At 35.9% G+C, this 22,543-nt stretch overlaps 2 long non-coding RNA genes across 3 annotated transcripts in view; both read left to right on the top strand.

Annotated features, from left to right (window-relative positions):
• The window catches only part of LOC145737210 (uncharacterized), a 299,466-nt gene extending 294,500 nt beyond the window's left edge, over window positions 1-4,966 (top strand). For both annotated transcript variants that reach the window (XR_014180319.1, XR_014180318.1), the window contains exon 2: window positions 3,814-4,966. This is a non-coding gene — a long non-coding RNA (uncharacterized LOC145737210). The remainder of the gene's footprint in view (window positions 1-3,813) is intronic.
• Window positions 4,967-6,537: 1,571 nt separating this feature from the next.
• LOC145737211 (uncharacterized) overlaps window positions 6,538-22,543 on the top strand; it is a 72,248-nt gene continuing 56,242 nt past the window's right edge. The window contains exons 1-2 of the long non-coding RNA XR_014180320.1: window positions 6,538-9,112; window positions 11,392-13,722. This is a non-coding gene — a long non-coding RNA (uncharacterized LOC145737211). The remainder of the gene's footprint in view (window positions 9,113-11,391; window positions 13,723-22,543) is intronic.

Genomic DNA, 22,543 nt, shown 5'->3' with positions numbered 1-22,543 from the left:
CCGCGACCCCGGCCCCGGCCCTTTTCGGTAGCGACTTCACTTCCAGGTTCCATCTGAAAGGGAAGATATTGTTAACATTGGATAGCGAAACAAAGACAATTTTTCTTTGGAAGGAAAAATATATGGAAATGATGAATAAAAAAAAAAAAAAAAACCACTTATACTTACTTTTAAAAAAATGACACAATGCACTACAAAAGACTATAAATGCACTACAAAACACACGACAAAAATGCACTGTGACGTTTAGTGTGGGTCAGAGGACGAACTGTGGGGAATGTGATAAGAAAACTGTATAAATACAATTCAGATCCCTCTCCACCGGAAAGCCAGGATGCTGAAATTAGCAAATTACTTCCAGACGATGAACTTGTCAAATGTTAAGGTTATCAGAGAAATGTTTTCCCAACAGTCAAATGGTGCACCATGCTTAAACCCATGGGATTCGCTGATTTGACCAGTTCGGAATAATATCTTAATGAGACCAGACATTGTTCAGTGCAGACCGATTAATGCATGAAATGCAAAAATGCAATTAAGCATAATGTTTAAACAAAGTAACAATTATAATGTACGGCTCCACATATTGAGCTGTGTACCTATTTTTACAGGCCCAAGGATTTTATTCTGTTATCTGCGTCTGAATTTTTATTGCGCAAATTCTTAAAATTCAAGAACAGATATCAGTTTAATTTTCCCTATAAGATAAAAAATGGTTACATGTAATGGAAATAAAAACATTGAATATTGTTATTGTGATGTAGGTACCTACAAACGAATAAAGATAAATAATGATGTTGTCGGTGTAATAATCACCTTGACCATATAGTTGTTTATGCATTTGGTAAAGAAAGCAACTAATTCGCGAGCGATAAGACAAATTTGATTCATCGCTACGCGCAGTTATGAATAATGACTAATTACTGGATTAGTTTAAATAAACCCGAATGGGACAACAATTTACAGTGTCATTTTAGAAATCGGTCGTGAAGTAACACTTGGGTGAAGTTAACCTATAATTTTCGCGAAAGTGCCAAACATGGAATGGATTGTGAATTTCTTGTTTTACATTAGGTGTGTTACCGAAATAAACACCAAACTGTATTTATACAAGTTGGCACTGTACCACTTGTGGGAACTGCAAGGAGAGTTTGATCGAGTGGTACCAATGCAATTGTTAGGGATTACAAAATCTCTACTTGGCCTGTGGACTCAGATCATTCATACGGAGTATACCATACTTCTACTTGGCGAGAAAGTACGTCAAGGGGGCACTCCGTTTTCGACATGTGATTGTGCAATTTGCATATCACCCCAACAACCTCAATATCGACCTGAGGATTTTTGGCGAGCATGGGAAAATGTATTTGTGCAAGGATGTCCTTGTGCTACATGTGTGTACGGGAGAACTCAATTTTTGAGTCAACCAGGTCATCCGCCATATCCTCATGCTTATGTAAATGATATGACATATCAGTTTCGGGTACCAGTAGTGCCCCAAACACAAGAAAGGGATGAAACATCAGAAATCAGTTCTGCTGGCACATCTTCTGGAGGTGCATTTGGACCTCCTGGATCACACGCAAGTCAGGTCAACCGCAATCCGGCACTATGCCCGAATCCGGAAAACCTGGCGCGGGTGCAAGAAGGGGGGCCCATTATTCAGCAACAAACTGAAGAAGTTCTTAGACACGCGGTAACACAGCCGTTTATCGCGCAATTAGAACCGTTTGACGACATGGGGCCATATGCTACTTATCAGCAGCTATGAGGTCTACAATTTAATTTATGTTACCTTATTATTGTTTTGTATTTTAATGGCTATATATATATGCATATGTTGATACAGACGTGATATACACAAGTGGATGATATATAAAAAAAAGTATATAATAAAAAAAATTTTTGGAATGTATGATGTCATATTATCCCCAAATGGCGAGTATAAGTCATGAAATTAATCCAATTATTTTTTAGCGCCATGAACTAATAGGTGTGATAAAAAATGTTTCGCTGAAGAGGCGAATATTCCTGACACGACGCCCCGACAATCTTGTTGGTTGATAACGAGCTACTAACATAAAAGTTCGACGTTGCTTACATGACTAATTTTGATCACGCGGTGCATACACGGGATTCCTTGCTTTACAGCATTTGGAAAATGAATTTCACACGTTCCATTTTTTATTTTTTTTTAATGGAAAATGGATCGTACATACTAACAAATGAATAACGGTTACAAATGATGCTAAAATTAATTTTGTTATAAGACATAATATTGCATATTAAGCCTTAAGTAGCACATACTAACCTTTTGTCTTATATTTCATGTAACACTGAGGGCTATGTAAGAAAGAGGCGAACTATTGTCACGTTTAAATTGTGCCAACAAGTTAAACGAGACGTGCGTTTATTACTTTAATAAACGCCTTTACCGAGATCTTGTTTCAGAGGTAGAATCAAACCACTTGGTAGAAAAATATAATTTAATAACTAAATAATAGTTAAAACTAATTGACAAAATGGTTGGTTTATCAACTTGGTGAATCGGAATAAAACCTTCAACATAATTCCCAAAGTAACACTTTAAACAATACCTTTTACATGCACAAAATATTACAATAACAAATCTGTACTTACATTTGTTAAACAATTATGAGGGCAGCTTCGTGGAGGGTTTGGCACTCGCGATTTATTATAGTTTAAGAGATGGTTTACTATTTAATTAATTTGTAAACCCGGTGCGGGTTGCAGAATTCAGGACGACTACATTCTGTGGCGTGAGCGGAGTCTTCTGGCTAGGTACTGCCTTCTCCGACGTGGTGCACAGCAAAACTGGATTGATTGGAATGAACTGATTGAATTGAACTGAACTGAACCCCTCTCTAGGGTGCAACCTCTTTTTTATAGCATTCCAGACACTGATTCCACCAATCAAAACTCCCAGACCTGGCCTCGTCTAGCCGACAACTCGTGACGACCTTCGACCATCGGTACTTGGAAAACATTCCACATTATTTCGCAATTCAGCAAATGCATCTTAATTGCAGTTGCACTCCGACCGCATTCCACAATTTTAATGTTTCCGCTCAAGTAATATAAACATTTTTTAATGTTTTCGTTCAAGTAATAAATTTGATTTATTATCCTTCGTGACATTTGCCCCTCCTCCATGAAACTGGTCCTCCAGTTTAAACTAAGAGAGGTAACTCCTACATTTGACAATGCTAATTATTAATCTAGTTATCGCTAGCCTTATATAAAATTCATCTCATTATAATATTATTAGAAAAATGGAGTAAGAGAAAATTTTGATTTTAATTTTAATTTTCTTTTTCATATATTTTCTGAAAAGCTTACTTTCTCCATTTTCCGTCATCGCTTCGTCGTACCTAAAAATTATAGTAATCCTAATCATTAAACTAACCCTTAAATTAACATAACACATTTGAAATCTTGGGGAGCGCTTAACTACGCACCATATACTTCAATATACGCAGTTTTGATTTTGCGATTTGTATTGCGCCATTGTTCGCACAAAAATGTTTGTCACAATCATAAATTGCCCTGTCCATGACTTTGTCCCTCATTGGTCACCAAATAGTACAGTAGTTGAAGTCTAGCAATGTCAATTTCATAGTCCTTCCTGCTTAAGTTTCATTAACATCACGTGGTTGACGTTGGTGATAAGGTTAAGTGTCATCTTTATTGGTCTTCCAATACTGGCTTTGCACAGCGTCACTTAGTACATTGGCTCCTTATGGCTCCCTCAAGTGCATGGTTTGTTTACATATAATGAAAACAAGAACAAAGGTTAATATGTGTTCATTAAGGCCTAATATACTTATATTAAAATTCTAATTTGCATGCAATCTTGCGTATTACTTTATAAAGTTAATTGACATGTAAAAATAATCGGGAATCCGGTCCTGAAACTAAAAAGTTTGAACTCCGTAAATATAAACGACTCGCTCTAGACGCTCTAGTTTTCATGTTATGGAAAGTAGAACGTATTTGCCTGTTTCAAAAAATACAGAAACATTAACCGTTTCTAATTAACTTCAAATCCTTTTGGAGAAGATTTTTTTTATCAAAAATTGGATGTAATGTCCTCAATCAAATACTTTTCCCTCATTGATTTCTGTAAAAATAAAAATATGTTATTAGTATGCAAACGCAAGTATTAAATGATTAACTTAAATCATTTCTGGCTTGGTTTATTTTTAATAAAAAATAAACTCTGATTATTGCATTACCACAAATTTGCATTGTCCGTCTTAGTTTCACTTTGCCTTACTAAGCGGAATCAAGGCTAAAGTTTGTCATCATTCGGATTATCAGCCGGACGATAAGCAGCGATGTTCGCTTTTGCTTTAGTCCAAGAGCTGATGTATTTTTGTGTGTAACTTTTTATTTCGTGTGGTATAATTCAAAATATACCATGTATCTGTCTTACTATTTTCCAAATAGTATAAAAACCAGCATAGGTAATAAGTAGTCTGTTGACATTTTGACCGTGCAATCCAGTCTTTATTTGTCAATGTTCAATAAGTATTTAGCCCAGCTTTGTTTCATAAAGTCTTCAATCAATCGATTTACTCATACAATGAAAAATCACGATATAAAACTCAAGTGTACACTTCTTCACTTTTATAATAACAATGGCAATTTTTCTTAATAATTATTCTCATATGCTAAAAATTTGCATGTCAAAATGAAATTACAATGATATTTATCCATACGCAGTTTTTGTGAACGTTCGTACCGCGATGACTTAAATAACAAAGTGATCACCATCTGCCTGCGGCATAAGAAAAGAATTATCTAATCAAAAAAAACAAAATATATCCTACTGTAGGATAATTCATTTAAGCAAATAAAAGTAAATCATTTTTATAACTTAATTATGAGCATTTTGACTTTATCGGGCTTGTAACTTGTAACTTTGAATTATTCAGCAGTTCAATATTTGTTTCAAAAAGTAGTCGTAGTCAGTCTGCTAGAAATTTGTACAACTTATTGTACATCGTAATGAGACGATCCTATAAACGGAATTAAGGTAAACGATTAAAGCAACTAATACGCAAACTTCCAGGATAACGTATAACCGGTTGCTGTCAGGAATAGGAATCTCCGTTGCCTGAAAATATTGACAAATTTGCTACTTTATATGGACCTTTTTATATCCGAGTTTAAAGAAGTCTAGTATCAATTTGCTTCAAAGACTCAATTTTCAAAACTTAATAAACGTATGTATAAGGTTTCATCATTCAATTATTTCAGCCTGCTATTAGTTTTCGCATTCAAAAATGCTTATGGTTTGTTCTTTGAGAAAAAATCATGCACCGCCCTAACATTGAAAACAGCAAACAGTATTGCTGTGTGGCACTAAAACAAATATCTCTCAACATGTACAGACCTCTCTGTATCAGAAACTTCTCAACTGAGAAGGGAAAAATCAGAAACAACTACTTTGAGAGCTAATACTCCTACCAACATTGAATTATACTGTTTTTCCTGTTGAATTCTTGAGTATTTAAATTACTCCTTTATAAAAGATACCAATATTTTTTCATTGGCAATTCAGTAATTATTTTATTTAATCATGAATCTTGAGCTGGACATCTTCGTACAGATGCACCAAAAATAGTTCAACTGCATGTAAGTTGAAACTTTAGTACTCATAAAACTCATTACAACGGGTCGGTTAAAGAAACAAACTCTATGTGCCACTTACATAATAAGGTATTACGCTCAGCTAGCGTTTTTCACCTCAATTAAATAGCAGGTTAAAATTATTTAACAGGTTGAAATTCAGCAGAAATAAAGTAAAAATAAAATCACATTATTATGATGTGTGGGTCCTATCGTCTCATTCGAGTAGTATGTGTGTTGAATGTTTTAAATATCACCTCAGAAATACTTTATTACAAATGTATCATGGTACATTCGTATTCAAAAAAATAACTTGGGTCACTTTTTAAATCAGTTGTCATTTTTTTCCATAGTAAAATCAAGTTTAATTATTATTAGCCAATGCTACATTTCGACTTGTTATTCCATGTAGGTAAATTATCATGTGCATTTAGAAAAAAAAAAACATTAAAATTCATCAATCAGCAGTTTTCTTATCGACACCTTCGCGGCGATGCGACGAGACGAGTGCAATAAAGCAAGTCGGTCACACCGGCACGCGGCGTCAAATAGAACTAATTAGTCTGCTTTACTTTATTTTCCACTAATGTCGCGATTTTTGCAAGCAACCAAATAATAACCTTCGATTTTTTTTATGTACTGTTCGTTTTCAAACGATAGAAACATATCGAAATCCTCTTTAACTCTGCACTATGCTTTTATTTAAAGCGGGTACCTACACATAATAAGTAAACCTTATATTAAAATTATTTGTCGACAAATAGAAGTTTCATTCCGGCACATTTTTTGTCGTTATCGGGAATGCTTGACCTCGACATCGAAATAACACAATCCGCTTTTATTTTTAACTTCCCATTTAGAAGACATCTAAATCTACTGAAGGCTTAAAACCCATTTTCTGTTATCAGAATGACTAGGGTTGTCTTTCCGGAATTTTTTGATGAACTCTGCAACTTGAATAGAAGTTAGAAGGTCACTTGGTACCCCTATTAAGAAGTCCCCGGCTTGTTTCCAGAAAACGAAATTAATAGGAGATTTAATCACCTGATATGAAGTAATGATACCTCCTACATTGCATCCGAGCTGGAGATTTCCAAATGCAATACTTGTTTCCGGTGGTTCTGTGGAAATAGAAGAAGGCGGGGAGGTTGATTTTGGAGTTAGGGTTGCGTCTAACTTCTGTTTTTCGAGACGGTTGAGAGTGTCCATAGTTTGACGTAGCACATGAACACAATTTCGTTCGTTATCTCCCGATTGTCTCAACTTATCTAGTGCGAGAGTCAGGAAATTCTCTTGCTCTGTGATGAACTTTTGAATGGCGTGTTCAGTGTCTCTAGTAGTCTGAGCTTGAGCCCTCTGCCGTTCCATTCGTATGCCTTTTATCATTCCCAGAGCTTGGGCTTCAGATATCTCGTTGTTCAAATATTCATATAGGGTAATATTAAATAATCCTCGGTCAACAAAGCTAGAATTTTTGGAGTATTCTTTGATTAACTTACCCCCAAGATTGTTGTTCTTGGCATAAGATATCAACAACTTATAAGCAGACTCCACGTCTTCTAGATCAACCTCAGGTAAATCAGAAGATGATTCTTTTCCTTCCAGGACAGTCACCCATTCAGGTTGGGAAGACCCTGCAGTTGATACAGAGGACAGTCCCGTTAGGGTGGGAACTCCTTCGGTTAGAGTTGGAATGGAAGATAAGGCAAATAAAATTACCCGGCGCCTCCACCAAATGTCACGTTTAAATTGTAAAAGCCCTTTTGGCCCAACAAGTTAAACGAGACGTGCGTTTATTACTTTAATAAACGCCTTTACCGAGATCTTGTTTCAGAGGTAGAATCAAACCACTTGGTAGAAAAATATAATTTAATAACTAAATAATAGTTAAAACTAATTGACAAAATGGTTGGTTTATCAACTTGGTGAATCGGAATAAAACCTTCAACATAATTCCCAAAGTAACACTTTAAACAATACCTTTTACATGCACAAAATATTACAATAACAAATCTGTACTTACATTTGTTAAACAATTATGAGGGCAGCTTCGTGGAGGGTTTGGCACTCGCGATTTATTATAGTTTAAGAGATGGTTTACTATTTAATTAATTTGTAAACCCGGTGCGGGTTGCAGAATTCAGGACGACTACATTCTGTGGCGTGAGCGGAGTCTTCTGGCTAGGTACTGCCTTCTCCGACGTGGTGCACAGCAAAACTGGATTGATTGGAATGAACTGATTGAATTGAACTGAACTGAACCCCTCTCTAGGGTGCAACCTCTTTTTTATAGCATTCCAGACACTGATTCCACCAATCAAAACTCCCAGACCTGGCCTCGTCTAGCCGACAACTCGTGACGACCTTCGACCATCGGTACTTGGAAAACATTCCACATTATTTCGCAATTCAGCAAATGCATCTTAATTGCAGTTGCACTCCGACCGCATTCCACAATTTTAATGTTTCCGCTCAAGTAATATAAACATTTTTTAATGTTTTCGTTCAAGTAATAAATTTGATTTATTATCCTTCGTGACACTATGATGAGCCATTATTGTTGTTGGAACTCCCGATGGGCCTGTACGTTGATACGGAGGTCCAAGCAAGCCGAATCATCGATTCAATAATCGACTCACACCACAAACATTTATGGAACAGTGATCACAATGGTGTTCAGTGATGTGAAATGCGAAGTTTGGCTCATAGGACTAAGCCTCTATTAAACTTTTCTCAGTGTTGCAATATTTTTTGTTCTGCCAGTGCCGGAACCGAATAGATTAAAAGTGCATGATATTGTTTATGTATAATTGCAGGAGAAAGTACTAACTTATTATTAAGAAATGATTGTAACTTAACTGAGTACTATGAAATACTCACATATGTAAACCTACTAACCATTTATCATAATACCTTGGTATGAACACATGTAATTTTTGAATTTATGTTAACGATATGTTTTTTCTATTGTTTAAAGTTTTTATTATTGTTCATATAAAACTGGGGACCAGTTTTTCTGGGGCGGAGGCATATGTCACGAATGGAAAATCCGTTAATTGGAAAGATGGACTGATTAACTTAAGAAACATAAAAGTATTCGAGGATTGCGAAATATTAAGCGCACGAGGCAAGGTCGCATCACGATGCACCGAATGTGTCATGCACCGAGTGCACCGTATCGGTGATGAGTCACCACCACCTACTTTGCAGAAATGTGAAAAACAAGCGACAATAACAAATTGCGTCAGCCGATCAATCGGGTATAAAATACGCCGATTTTAGCAGTATAGGATAAGTGTGAACCGATCAACGGTAGTGCGACCAGCTGACCCGAGAAGTCGAAATGTCGACTCTCCTCGGGAAAAGATCAAGTTAATTAGTCCGTTCTCCAAAGTTATTCAAACGCGAAGTGACCAAGCCATCGCCAGGAAAAGCTAAGTCCTTAGCTTATGACTATGTAAGTACAATTGTTAATTGTCAACTTTTTGTATGTTTACAACCGTATTGTGCATCCATTTGTGTATACTATATTTAATAGATTTAAGTGTTGTATGAGAAAAACTCAGCGTTTGATTTCATCCCTAAAACTGAGATCCCGGCGCGACGTTTAACGTCGTGAGTCAGTTTAATTGGTGAACCCAGAAGGGCTCATAAATTAAACGTGACAATATTCATAATTAAATTTATAGATCTTATCTCAAGAACATAATGGAAATTACAAAACACTATTGATTCATGGTGTCGTACAGCACGATTCCATAACCACCAATCCTTATCGCGTTGATTAACAACTCCAGTAATATTTTGGACACGCTTGTCAACTGGAGCTTCATAGAAATCATGCACTTCCTTTATTCTTAATGTCACGTCAATATTTGGATTAAACAATCATTACATGTAGTGGCATCATCCTTGAACTTTATGTTATTTTGCTTTAAAACCTGCTGGACATGCTGAAAATTCACATGGGCCATTTTACAGTGCCAACTATTGACGCTTTCAACTACATAAGCAACATTAGAATTAACAGTTTGAACATCCTTTTTAGATCTAAATAACATTTTAAACAGTTTACCGCTCCGCATGGCTATGGCTCTAGTACAATTTTTACTATCAACAATTTTACACTTTTCTTTTGAAGATTTCATCAACATACCCTTATCTAAAGCTTTACTTACTGAGAATAGGTTTATCTTCAGCTGTGGTACATACAAGACGTCTGTCAATTCTGTTCTCATCCAACAACTGCCATTCCAAGCCTCTAAGACTATCAGTCCAACACCCATAACGTTAATGAGTGAACCATCACCAATTTTAACTGTCCTGTTAGCTGAATAGTCTGAAAATGCAAAATTGTTAACATCATGAGTCATGTGATCTGACGCACCACTGTCTAAACACCAATCACAACCATTTAGCTTGGATTCAGCGATTAAAGTAAACGCCTGTGGTTGGTTTTCCAATTCCAGCAAACTTACGAAGGCATTGCCACTTTCGTCACCTCTATGTGATGGTCGTCCATGTTTATTCCAACAATTTTGAGCAGTATGATCATTTTTATGACAGTAGCCACATTTTAATTGTGCAGATCTACTATTAAATCTGCCATGTGCATTATGAGTCCTTGAATTTCCCGGACGAGCATAAAAACGGTCTTTTTTTAAATGTCCAGGCTTGTTGCATGCAAAGCATTTAATATCTACTCTTGCATCTACTTTCACTTCAAAATCATTTTGCTGACCTTTCTTATTCCTGACTTCTTCCACTAGTAACCGTGATGTTAGATGGTTGAGGGTTTGTTGTTCAGCAGGAGTTGATTCCCATGCCGAAACGAAATACTTCATGTTATCAGGAAGAGACATTAGAATTTTAGTGACAATCATTTTATCACTAAGCTCTTCACCAAGATGCTTGAGTTGGGTTTTTAAATCTTCTAATTGTGAAATAAAATCAGCAATACTTGAGACATTGTACTTTAAATTAAAAAAATTTAAAAAGTTTTGTTGAAGCAAGTGTACTGATACTTCCGACTTATGTTCATAAATTGCTATTAGTTTGCTCCACATTTCTGAAGAAGTAGTACATGATAGAATGTGATTTACCGGATTTTCGTCCAGCCTTGTTACTAAAACCTCCTGGGCTTTTGCATCTTTTTTATCCCATTCATCTGTGTTAGTGTGTGGCCTTCCTTGTTCTCCTGACACAATTCCATATAATCCCTTGGACTTTAGCACTATTATCATCAGGAACTTCCAAACATTCCAATTGTCCCAATCCCCCATTCAACTTTACGATAAATCCTTCTTTTTGATCCATGGCTGATTGAAAAACTTAACAAGTCGTTACACCGCGTTAGTCCTTACAATCGCCACACAATTTTTACGACGTGTTCCCGACAAAAAAACCGAAAAATTAAAAATAATCGGGACTTATTTTTTATTCGGTACACAAGCAGTTATCGACAGAAGTTATTGTTCTAGATATCGATACTGGAGCTCATCCCTGGTGTACTATCGTAACCTCAAAAAGAACAACTCGTGTGCCCCGTTTTCTTTTTCACTTTTTCGACTTTCAAACCTTCACTTGGCTACCTGGGCCCATAACCTTTTGCAGAGTAGCTCTTGTAGACTTAATAAAACATTTTGGGAACTTTAACTGTTTAATTATATATGGTAAAAGTGCAAAATACAAAGAGTGAAAGGACCGGCTACATAATCTTTTATTACTTGTTTTTAGACTACTACTTGAAGTCAGGTCGACCGCAATCCGGCACTATGCCCGAATCCGGAAAACCTGGCGCAGGTGCAAGAAGGGGGGCCCATTATTCAGCAACAAACTGAAGAAGTTCTTAGACACGCGGTAACACAGCCGTTTATCGCGCAATTAGAACCGTTTGACGACATGGGGCCATATGCTACTTATCAGCAGCTATGAGGTCTACAATTTAATTTATGTTACCTTATTATTGTTTTGTATTTTAATGGCTATATATATATGCATATGTTGATACAGACGTGATATACACAAGTGGATGATATATAAAAAAAAGTATATAATAAAAAAAATTTTTGGAATGTATGATGTCATATTATCCCCAAATGGCGAGTATAAGTCATGAAATTAATCCAATTATTTTTTAGCGCCATGAACTAATAGGTGTGATAAAAAATGTTTCGCTGAAGAGGCGAATATTCCTGACACGACGCCCCGACAATCTTGTTGGTTGATAACGAGCTACTAACATAAAAGTTCGACGTTGCTTACATGACTAATTTTGATCACGCGGTGCATACACGGGATTCCTTGCTTTACAGCATTTGGAAAATGAATTTCACACGTTCCATTTTTTATTTTTTAATGGAAAATGGATCGTACATACTAACAAATGAATAACGGTTACAAATGATGCTAAAATTAATTTTGTTATAAGACATAATATTGCATATTAAGCCTTAAGTAGCACATACTAACCTTTTGTCTTATATTTCATGTAACACTGAGGGCTATGTAAGAAAGAGGCGAACTATTGTCACGTTTAAATTGTGCCAACAAGTTAAACGAGACGTGCGTTTATTACTTTAATAAACGCCTTTACCGAGATCTTGTTTCAGAGGTAGAATCAAACCACTTGGTAGAAAAATATAATTTAATAACTAAATAATAGTTAAAACTAATTGACAAAATGGTTGGTTTATCAACTTGGTGAATCGGAATAAAACCTTCAACATAATTCCCAAAGTAACACTTTAAACAATACCTTTTACATGCACAAAATATTACAATAACAAATCTGTACTTACATTTGTTAAACAATTATGAGGGCAGCTTCGTGGAGGGTTTGGCACTCGCGATTTATTATAGTTTAAGAGATGGTTTACTATTTAATTAATTTGTAAACCCGGTGCGGGTTGCAGAATTCAGGACGACTACATTCTGTGGCGTGAGCGGAGTCTTCTGGCTAGGTACTGCCTTCTCCGACGTGGTGCACAGCAAAACTGGATTGATTGGAATGAACTGATTGAATTGAACTGAACTCCTCTCTAGGGTGCAACCTCTTTTTTATAGCATTCCAGACACTGATTCCACCAATCAAAACTCCCAGACCTGGCCTCGTCTAGCCGACAACTCGTGACGACCTTCGACCATCGGTACTTGGAAAACATTCCACATTATTTCGCAATTCAGCAAATGCATCTTAATTGCAGTTGCACTCCGACCGCATTCCACAATTTTAATGTTTCCGCTCAAGTAATATAAACATTTTTTAATGTTTTCGTTCAAGTAATAAATTTGATTTATTATCCTTCGTGACACTATGATGAGCCATTATTGTTGTTGGAACTCCCGATGGGCCTGTACGTTGATACGGAGGTCCAAGCAAGCCGAATCATCGATTCAATAATCGACTCACACCACAAACATTTATGGAACAGTGATCACAATGGTGTTCAGTGATGTGAAATGCGAAGTTTGGCTCATAGGACTAAGCCTCTATTAAACTTTTCTCAGTGTTGCAATATTTTTTGTTCTGCCAGTGCCGGAACCGAATAGATTAAAAGTGCATGATATTGTTTATGTATAATTGCAGGAGAAAGTACTAACTTATTATTAAGAAATGATTGTAACTTAACTGAGTACTATGAAATACTCACATATGTAAACCTACTAACCATTTATCATAATACCTTGGTATGAACACATGTAATTTTTGAATTTATGTTAACGATATGTTTTTTCTATTGTTTAAAGTTTTTATTATTGTTCATATAAAACTGGGGACCAGTTTTTCTGGGGCGGAGGCATATGTCACGAATGGAAAATCCGTTAATTGGAAAGATGGACTGATTAACTTAAGAAACATAAAAGTATTCGAGGATTGCGAAATATTAAGCGCACGAGGCAAGGTCGCATCACGATGCACCGAATGTGTCATGCACCGAGTGCACCGTATCGGTGATGAGTCACCACCACCTACTTTGCAGAAATGTGAAAAACAAGCGACAATAACAAATTGCGTCAGCCGATCAATCGGGTATAAAATACGCCGATTTTAGCAGTATAGGATAAGTGTGAACCGATCAACGGTAGTGCGACCAGCTGACCCGAGAAGTCGAAATGTCGACTCTCCTCGGGAAAAGATCAAGTTAATTAGTCCGTTCTCCAAAGTTATTCAAACGCGAAGTGACCAAGCCATCGCCAGGAAAAGCTAAGTCCTTAGCTTATGACTATGTAAGTACAATTGTTAATTGTCAACTTTTTGTATGTTTACAACCGTATTGTGCATCCATTTGTGTATACTATATTTAATAGATTTAAGTGTTGTATGAGAAAAACTCAGCGTTTGATTTCATCCCTAAAACTGAGATCCCGGCGCGACGTTTAACGTCGTGAGTCAGTTTAATTGGTGAACCCAGAAGGGCTCATAAATTAAACGTGACAATATTCATAATTAAATTTATAGATCTTATCTCAAGAACATAATGGAAATTACAAAACACTATTGATTCATGGTGTCGTACAGCACGATTCCATAACCACCAATCCTTATCGCGTTGATTAACAACTCCAGTAATATTTTGGACACGCTTGTCAACTGGAGCTTCATAGAAATCATGCACTTCCTTTATTCTTAATGTCACGTCAATATTTGGATTAAACAATCATTACATGTAGTGGCATCATCCTTGAACTTTATGTTATTTTGCTTTAAAACCTGCTGGACATGCTGAAAATTCACATGGGCCATTTTACAGTGCCAACTATTGACGCTTTCAACTACATAAGCAACATTAGAATTAACAGTTTGAACATCCTTTTTAGATCTAAATAACATTTTAAACAGTTTACCGCTCCGCATGGCTATGGCTCTAGTACAATTTTTACTATCAACAATTTTACACTTTTCTTTTGAAGATTTCATCAACATACCCTTATCTAAAGCTTTACTTACTGAGAATAGGTTTATCTTCAGCTGTGGTACATACAAGACGTCTGTCAATTCTGTTCTCATCCAACAACTGCCATTCCAAGCCTCTAAGACTATCAGTCCAACACCCATAACGTTAATGAGTGAACCATCACCAATTTTAACTGTCCTGTTAGCTGAATAGTCTAAAAATGCAAAATTGTTAACATCATGAGTCATGTGATCTGACGCACCACTGTCTAAACACCAATCACAACCATTTAGCTTGGATTCAGCGATTAAAGTAAACGCCTGTGGTTGGTTTTCCAATTCCAGCAAACTTACGAAGGCATTGCCACTTTCGTCACCTCTATGTGATGGTCGTCCATGTTTATTCCAACAATTTTGAGCAGTATGATCATTTTTATGACAGTAGCCACATTTTAATTGTGCAGATCTACTATTAAATCTGCCATGTGCATTATGAGTCCTTGAATTTCCCGGACGAGCATAAAAACAGTCTTTTTTTAAATGTCCAGGCTTGTTGCATGCAAAGCATTTAATATCTACTCTTGCATCTACTTTCACTTCAAAATCATTTTGCTGACCTTTCTTATTCCTGACTTCTTCCACTAGTAACCGTGATGTTAGATGGTTGAGGGTTTGTTGTTCAGCAGGAGTTGATTCCCATGCCGAAACGAAATACTTCATGTTATCAGGAAGAGACATTAGAATTTTAGTGACAATCATTTTATCACTAAGCTCTTCACCAAGATGCTTGAGTTGGGTTTTTAAATCTTCTAATTGTGAAATAAAATCAGCAATACTTGAGACATTGTACTTTAAATTAAAAAACTTTTGTTGAAGCAAGTGTACTGATACTTCCGACTTATGTTCATAAATTGCTATTAGTTTGCTCCACATTTCTGAAGAAGTAGTACATGATAGAATGTGATTTACCGGATTTTCGTCCAGCCTTGTTACTAAAACCTCCTGGGCTTTTGCATCTTTTTTATCCCATTCATCTGTGTTAGTGTGTGGCCTTCCTTGTTCTCCTGACACAATTCCATATAATCCCTTGGACTTTAGCACTATTATCATCAGGAACTTCCAAACATTCCAATTGTCCCAATCCCCCATTCAACTTTACGATAAATCCTTCTTTTTGATCCATGGCTGATTGAAAAACTTAACAAGTCGTTACACCGCGTTAGTCCTTACAATCGCCACACAATTTTTACGACGTGTTCCCGACAAAAAAAACCGAAAAATTAAAAATAATCGGGACTTATTTTTTATTCGGTACACAAGCAGTTATCGACAGAAGTTATTGTTCTAGATATCGATACTGGAGCTCATCCCTGGTGTACTATCGTAACCTCAAAAAGAACAACTCGTGTGCCCCGTTTTCTTTTTCACTTTTTCGACTTTCAAACCTTCACTTGGCTACCTGGGCCCATAACCTTTTGCAGAGTAGCTCTTGTAGACTTAATAAAACATTTTGGGAACTTTAACTGTTTAATTATATATGGTAAAAGTGCAAAATACAAAGAGTGAAAGGACCGGCTACATAATCTTTTATTACTTGTTTTTAGACTACTACTTGTTGACATTTAACATACAGTGTTGCCACATAAACTAATTTTCATTGTTTTCTCTAATAGCATTGTATTTTTAGGATTTGTCCCCTTGCCCCCAGGTGCCCCCAGTTGAAATTTTTAAATGGCACTTCTATAGCTTGTAGCACATTATTTTAAAGGTCTTCATAATCCCGATTCATGACTGTTTAACAAATTTGAAAATCAAAATTAAAAAAACTAACAAAAATTTGTTGATTTTGTGTTCTAGTAAAAATTGTGTCGGGTTTTTAAGACCTTTAAAATAATGTGCTACAAGCTAGGAATGCCATTTAAAAATTTTAAGTGAGGGCACCTAAGGGCAAGGGGGGGAAATCTAAAATACAAAGCCCACTATAGTTTTAAACTTCCCCCTCGATATCTAAGTTGACATATTTTTTGGTCACAACTAATTTTGTTTGCTGAAAAAAGTAGTGAGGGTAGGAAGTTTTGAAATGATGGCACTGTATATAGGTAAACAAAGTTTGTCAAAAGACAAAATAAAAATTTTCTAATAGCCAATATTTCGAAAAACAATTTAAAAACCAAATTTTTTTCTAGAAAATATTAGCAGAATTTTGAGAACATTCCGAAAATGTTTCAATATACCCAGTGATCCATTAGAAAAAAGAAATTATTAGCTGTAGCCCTTTTATTTTGAGGTTAGGAATATTTTGGTAATAATTTTTGGATTCAACTTTTTAAATTACCTCAAATGGCTACTTAAGTATTTTCAATTACAAATAGTGAAGCCCAAAAAAGGAGTAGTAGGCAAACTTAAATACTATGTCTAAAAAATAACTTTAGTTTGCTATGTACCTAAACTATATTCCAAAAATACAGCATTCAATAAGGATTTTAAATTTATAAAAAAAAGATTACTGACGCAATACAGAAAAAAGTTTGAAGAAGTAAAACTTAAAAAAACAAAACTTTAAAGAACACCGTGTATTTCTTTAATAAAGCATTTTTGAAATTTGGTTTATATAGCAAACTATAGTTATTTTTAGACGTAGAATACGCGATTTAAGCTTGCATATTAAAACGTGAAACACAGGTGTAGACAGGCTTTGCTATTTTCTTTATAGATATTGAATAAGATATTATCTTACCTTGTGGCTACACGGTCGTAAATAAATTTGAGAGTGCCTCGCTGGGTGACAGAAGCTTTCCTTAGCTGTGCCCTGAATGCTTCAGCTTCTTTGTACCTTGCCTCCCTCGGATGATTTTGGTGTGCATTCATAACCGTCACCTCACCATTTGACACTTTTCCAGAAGCCCTGCACCCCAACCTTCTGTCCTTCGTGCAAACAAGATACCTATAAATAGACAATAATAAGACTCAATAAGATATAGTGATATGGTCAGCCGTCCAGGAGCTACGTGTTATGATATTCATAGACATAATACAAGTATAGACCCCGCGAGTCATTCATAAATCGTCTTATTGTTTACGGACAACATCTACTTAGAAAGAAGTGGGCGCGCGGCGTGAGAGACGTAAAAATATGGCCGCCAGAGACAGTACATGTGTTTGTTGTTCAGGTGGGGGCAATGTTTACGCGGAACGCGTTTTAGTCTACCAGTGGCGTACCGTTTTTAAGATTATAAATTATTTGCCTAAATTTAATTTCTTCCATAAGTATACTCTCAGTAATAGCTTCTGCTCATGGAAAGCCTATCGTTATGGTAGCAATGCAAATAATTATTAAAGCGGTAAAAAAGATAATATTGCAATGTTTCTGTGATATAAATGTAAGCTTTAATCGGAATATTTTTTTTGTTTTTTTTATTTTCTTATACTATAATAATAATAATTGGTTTAAATTGATTAATTTATATAATTAACCATATCAATTAAAAATTTAAATATTATAGTTTTCCTATTCAAAATTTTGATTCTGCATTCTATACTATGTTATTTTGGACTTTTTATACTGGGTTAACTGAAAACGGCTAAATACTTTCTTTTACACAGGATAGGTACCTACTCCAAAAAAAATGAAACATGTAAAACGCACTTTTAAATTATTTTACTCTCTGTTATCTATTGCCAAATCTAGTGCTTATAAACTATATACATTTAAAATAATACCAACTTATAATTATAGGGCTCTTAATACTAGGTTTTCGAAGTTTTTCTATGTTTATTAATTTATAAAATAAGATTTAAATAAATTATTTTATAGACTTGAGTACCCATGCCACCTGGGCTATAATTCTTGAAAACAGCGAACAAGTTTCTGAGTAAAGTATTGATAGGATGTGATAGATCAGGTTGACAATGACTGGTGACATTCGGAATCATAATGTGAAAGAAGTTTGTCATTGTCCACTAGTTCAGTCACACATTGTATTAACAGTTCACTTGAAAATCCTTTACATTTCAAGAACTATCCACATATTGTAATACAACTATAAAAGTTGTATTAAAAATGAGCAATATAATATAAATATAAACTAAAGACAAAATTAACTTATTATTGAACCTTACAATCTAACGAGCTGCTTAGGCCTGGTTGTACAATAGTAGTTTAAATGGGTTTAACCTAGGGAATAAGCTAAGAGTATAAGTGTTGGGATATGATCAGTTGAAGCTACTGGTGTTTAAATAAAATGGTCTTCGTCAAGATACTTCTAACTCGATATTTTTTAATAACATCCATTTTTTTAGCAGTTTCGTGATGGATTCTTATGGTAAAATATTTCCTTAGCACTAATTTGATAAGCCAAAATGCATGGCTTTCTACCGGATCATCGTCAAACAAATGATCGTTAAATTTGTCCAAAATTGTTGAAGGCAATAACTCAAATGCATTTTTAATTAATACGACAATTAGATTATTTGTCTTTTTAAAAATACCTTCTGTTTTGCAATAAAACCTGAAATATTTTTCTGCCACTCTGCAAATTTCAATTACTTGCTCAGAGGCCCTTACTAACTTACCGTACTGTTTCCTTTGTTGAAGCATGGAATTAACTGTTTCAATTTCAAGAAATGTCAGACATTTTGAGCAAGTTACACAGTTGCGCAATATTTTTACTACAAAGCCGGCAATATATGCAACTACATCACCTGTGTATAAAGTTAAATTCCATGCTCCAGCCGACAGTTGATTTTTATCAATAGAATTGATGAGATTTTTTTCAAAAACTATGCTGGATGGATCTTGTAACAAATTGTGGCCATTTTCATTTTGGGTCAGTTTTTGACCACTGCCACATGATAAAATGGTAAGATTGTCCCTGATTCCGACGTTAACCTGTTTCCGGTCCAGTGATTTGCGTATGAACTAACAAACGTTTATACGCAGCCTGAAACTGTCTGGCAGTGGGATTATTATTAAATCCCCCCTTCGCTCTAATACTTCCAAAAAAAAGTTCAAGATGGTCTTGGGAAAGTTTGTTTGTCAATAAATATTGTCACGTTTAGGGGTGCGTAGTGAGGGATGGTAGAGAAACAACCTAGGTCACAGGCAAGCCTCGTTTATTATAAAACAATGTAAACTATACACTTAAGAGGGGTTATTCTTACCCCCAGAATAAAAGGGCCAACACGGCCGTAACTGTCGTAGAGCGCATGTGAGTTCAGGAGAGACGAGTGGGGGTTTTAGTCCTTCAGCTACACCGTAAAGGGGCACGCAAAGGTGTTCTTGTACGATGTGACCAAAAGACCAAGTGAACAACTGACGGGGTTAATTAAGGGTTCTAACGGTCACTTCAAGTTGCGAGAGAACCCTTCTCTTATCAGCCTGGGATCCTAAGAGGGTAGCGAGCCGTCCCACCACTTCAAGTTAGAGACTGTTGCTCGCCGACCGACCCGGAGACCAGTGATTTTAGATGGCCAGCCTTGCTGAATAAATACTCGTCGATTGACCCAGATTCCTACTAGACTTGCTGACATACGCGATTATTCGGTGTATAGTACGATAGGTATGTAAATGTTGGAATCTGCGACAATATAAATTTATTATAAATTAAAAATAATAGTATATTATTAACCAAGGTTTAGACAGAAGCTTTTATTGACCATATGTCATGTTTAAATCCCGAGGAGTGAAGGTCAATAAAAGCTATCTAAACCCTGGATAACATAGCGTTTTTTCCACTATTAACCATATTTTTGATGGTCAATAAAATTTTATTTTTTGTTGTGTTTGTGCCAGACTAGAACTAGAGATTAGACTCTATTATTGACCTAGTCAACAATGACCATTAAGGTAGAGAAAACTAATTTCTCAAGTTACTAATGGGTCAATAATAGTATGTTTATCATGTTAGTAGTGGAAAAAATGTTTTGCAAAAGATTTTGCCATCCATAACTCTAACTACTAAAAGTACATCTTTTTTACATGCAATGTGAAAGTTTACCAAAAACATGCCAAGAACACATAAGAGCAAAACAGGATTTTTTGCATGGGTTGCATACAACATTTTTTTTATTAAATCAACTTGTTTGATGACAAAAGCACAACAAATATAGTACATACAGTGCCAAAAAGAGGAACTTTTTGCACTAAAAAATAATGAAAAAAGTGCACTTGGAAGTTTGCGGGAACATAAATCATGAGGTGCACCAGCAGCAGCAGCTATACATTTTGTGTAAATCATTGCAAAGAAAATAACATTGTAGCCGGTTTACGTTTTAAATCCTTTATTTCTAATTTTAAAGTATTAAAAACTAACTACAACAACATTCGTCCACAACAACCTTCTTAATCCTCCCTTGTCACCCGTCAGTTCTGTCAATTCTTCCGAAAAGGCACTGTCAAACGTCAGTCTGTCACTTTAAAGTCCCTGCAACCCGCCTTACACCGGCTTGTACGGTGGGCTGCATACCTGGTCGCTACATCCTCCCCCTTTGGATTCTGCAACGTCCCGGGAAGAATCCAACAACTTAAATGGTGTTCTTCCTAGGTCGTCCCCTTTTGCGGATAGGGACTACGGGCTGTGGATCTGGATCGTCATTCCCGACAAATCTTCGTATTGCCGATACGTGATAGGTTCCCAAAGGCGTATCAGTTTTACCTACTTCAGCTATCTGATAGGTGGTTGGTGATATCTTCTTCAGGATAACGTAAGGTCCGTCCCGACGAGGCGCAAATTTGGCGCTGAAACCCAGGGACGCCTTACTTAAGGCATGAACATCTATTAAAACTTTTTCGCCTGGCTGATAGTTCTCGCCTTCACGACGATGTCGGTCCTGGAGTGCTTTAGAGGCATCTTGGCGACGTTCGCAATTTTCACGAGCACGCGACAGATTGTTTGCAATCACTCGAAGATATGAACCGATTTGATGGTTAAAGTTTTCGTTCTCGATAAACCCACGAAAGTCTCGGTACACTTCGCCCGGTGTGCGCAATTCCCGACCGAAGCACAACTGTGCAGCACTAAATCCAGTTGCGTCGTTCCGGGCACTGTTTATCGCGAATCGGATAGATGGTAAATGTTCATTCCACTTACGATGATTCTGCTGCGTTAATATCGCCAGTTGCGTTTTGAGATCACGATTTCGTCTCTCGACCGGATTGGCTTCCGGATGATACAGCGGCACAAGATTTTGTACGAATCCTAGGGTGTATGCGACGTACTGCATTACTTCTGCAACGAATTGGGTGCCATTATATTATTGCCCAAGTATTCAAAACATTTTTTGAATCATTTACATATTTTTGATACCAAACTTGTGCTGGTTTGTCCAAATAATTATTAAAATATGAAATCTTTAAATGATAAGTCCAGTTGTTTAATCTTGCGGACTTTTCATATTTATTTAAAAATGTAATGGGGCAATCACTTGATGGATTAAACGTAGGTGGACACGTAAATTTAGGGATGGCCGGGGCTTTTTGTTCGGCCAGTGCTGTACGCAAAGTTATATTAGCCATTAATTTCTTGACTTTTTTAACATAAGACACGATCAAAGTAATCGATCAAACACGATCGTTTCAGTAATACTGACATGCTTTTAACAATTTAGAAAACAAATATTCAAAATGACAATGTAGAACAAAATTAATTATGCAAAAAGAAAAAAATATATATATTTTTGTTTTAAAGAGGTAATTTTCACTCACGATGAGAAAAATCAAAAATATTTTTTCTGGTTTAAAAATTCACTTTTTTTTTTTTTTTAACAGTGTTTTTTATCATTTTTCATCCTTAGCTGACCATGAATTATCTTTTCCCGAATTATTTGATAATCCTCCACTGTTTCCTGCTTGAGAGATGATAATTTCTTCCTCTTTTGAAGATTTACCACCCATATTAAACCACACTTTATCAAATGAGCGCTTCAATAGCAAAGGTAACCACCAAAATATCACTAAATACATTAACGTTACTATCCCTAGCCCAACGATAATAA

The sequence above is a fragment of the Ips typographus genome, linkage group LG13 (genome assembly GCF_016097725.1).
Source record: "Ips typographus isolate SLU linkage group LG13, UJ_Ityp_2.0, whole genome shotgun sequence".
NCBI lineage: Eukaryota > Metazoa > Arthropoda > Insecta > Coleoptera > Curculionidae > Ips > Ips typographus.
This window is presented reverse-complemented; position numbering and strand designations above follow the sequence as displayed.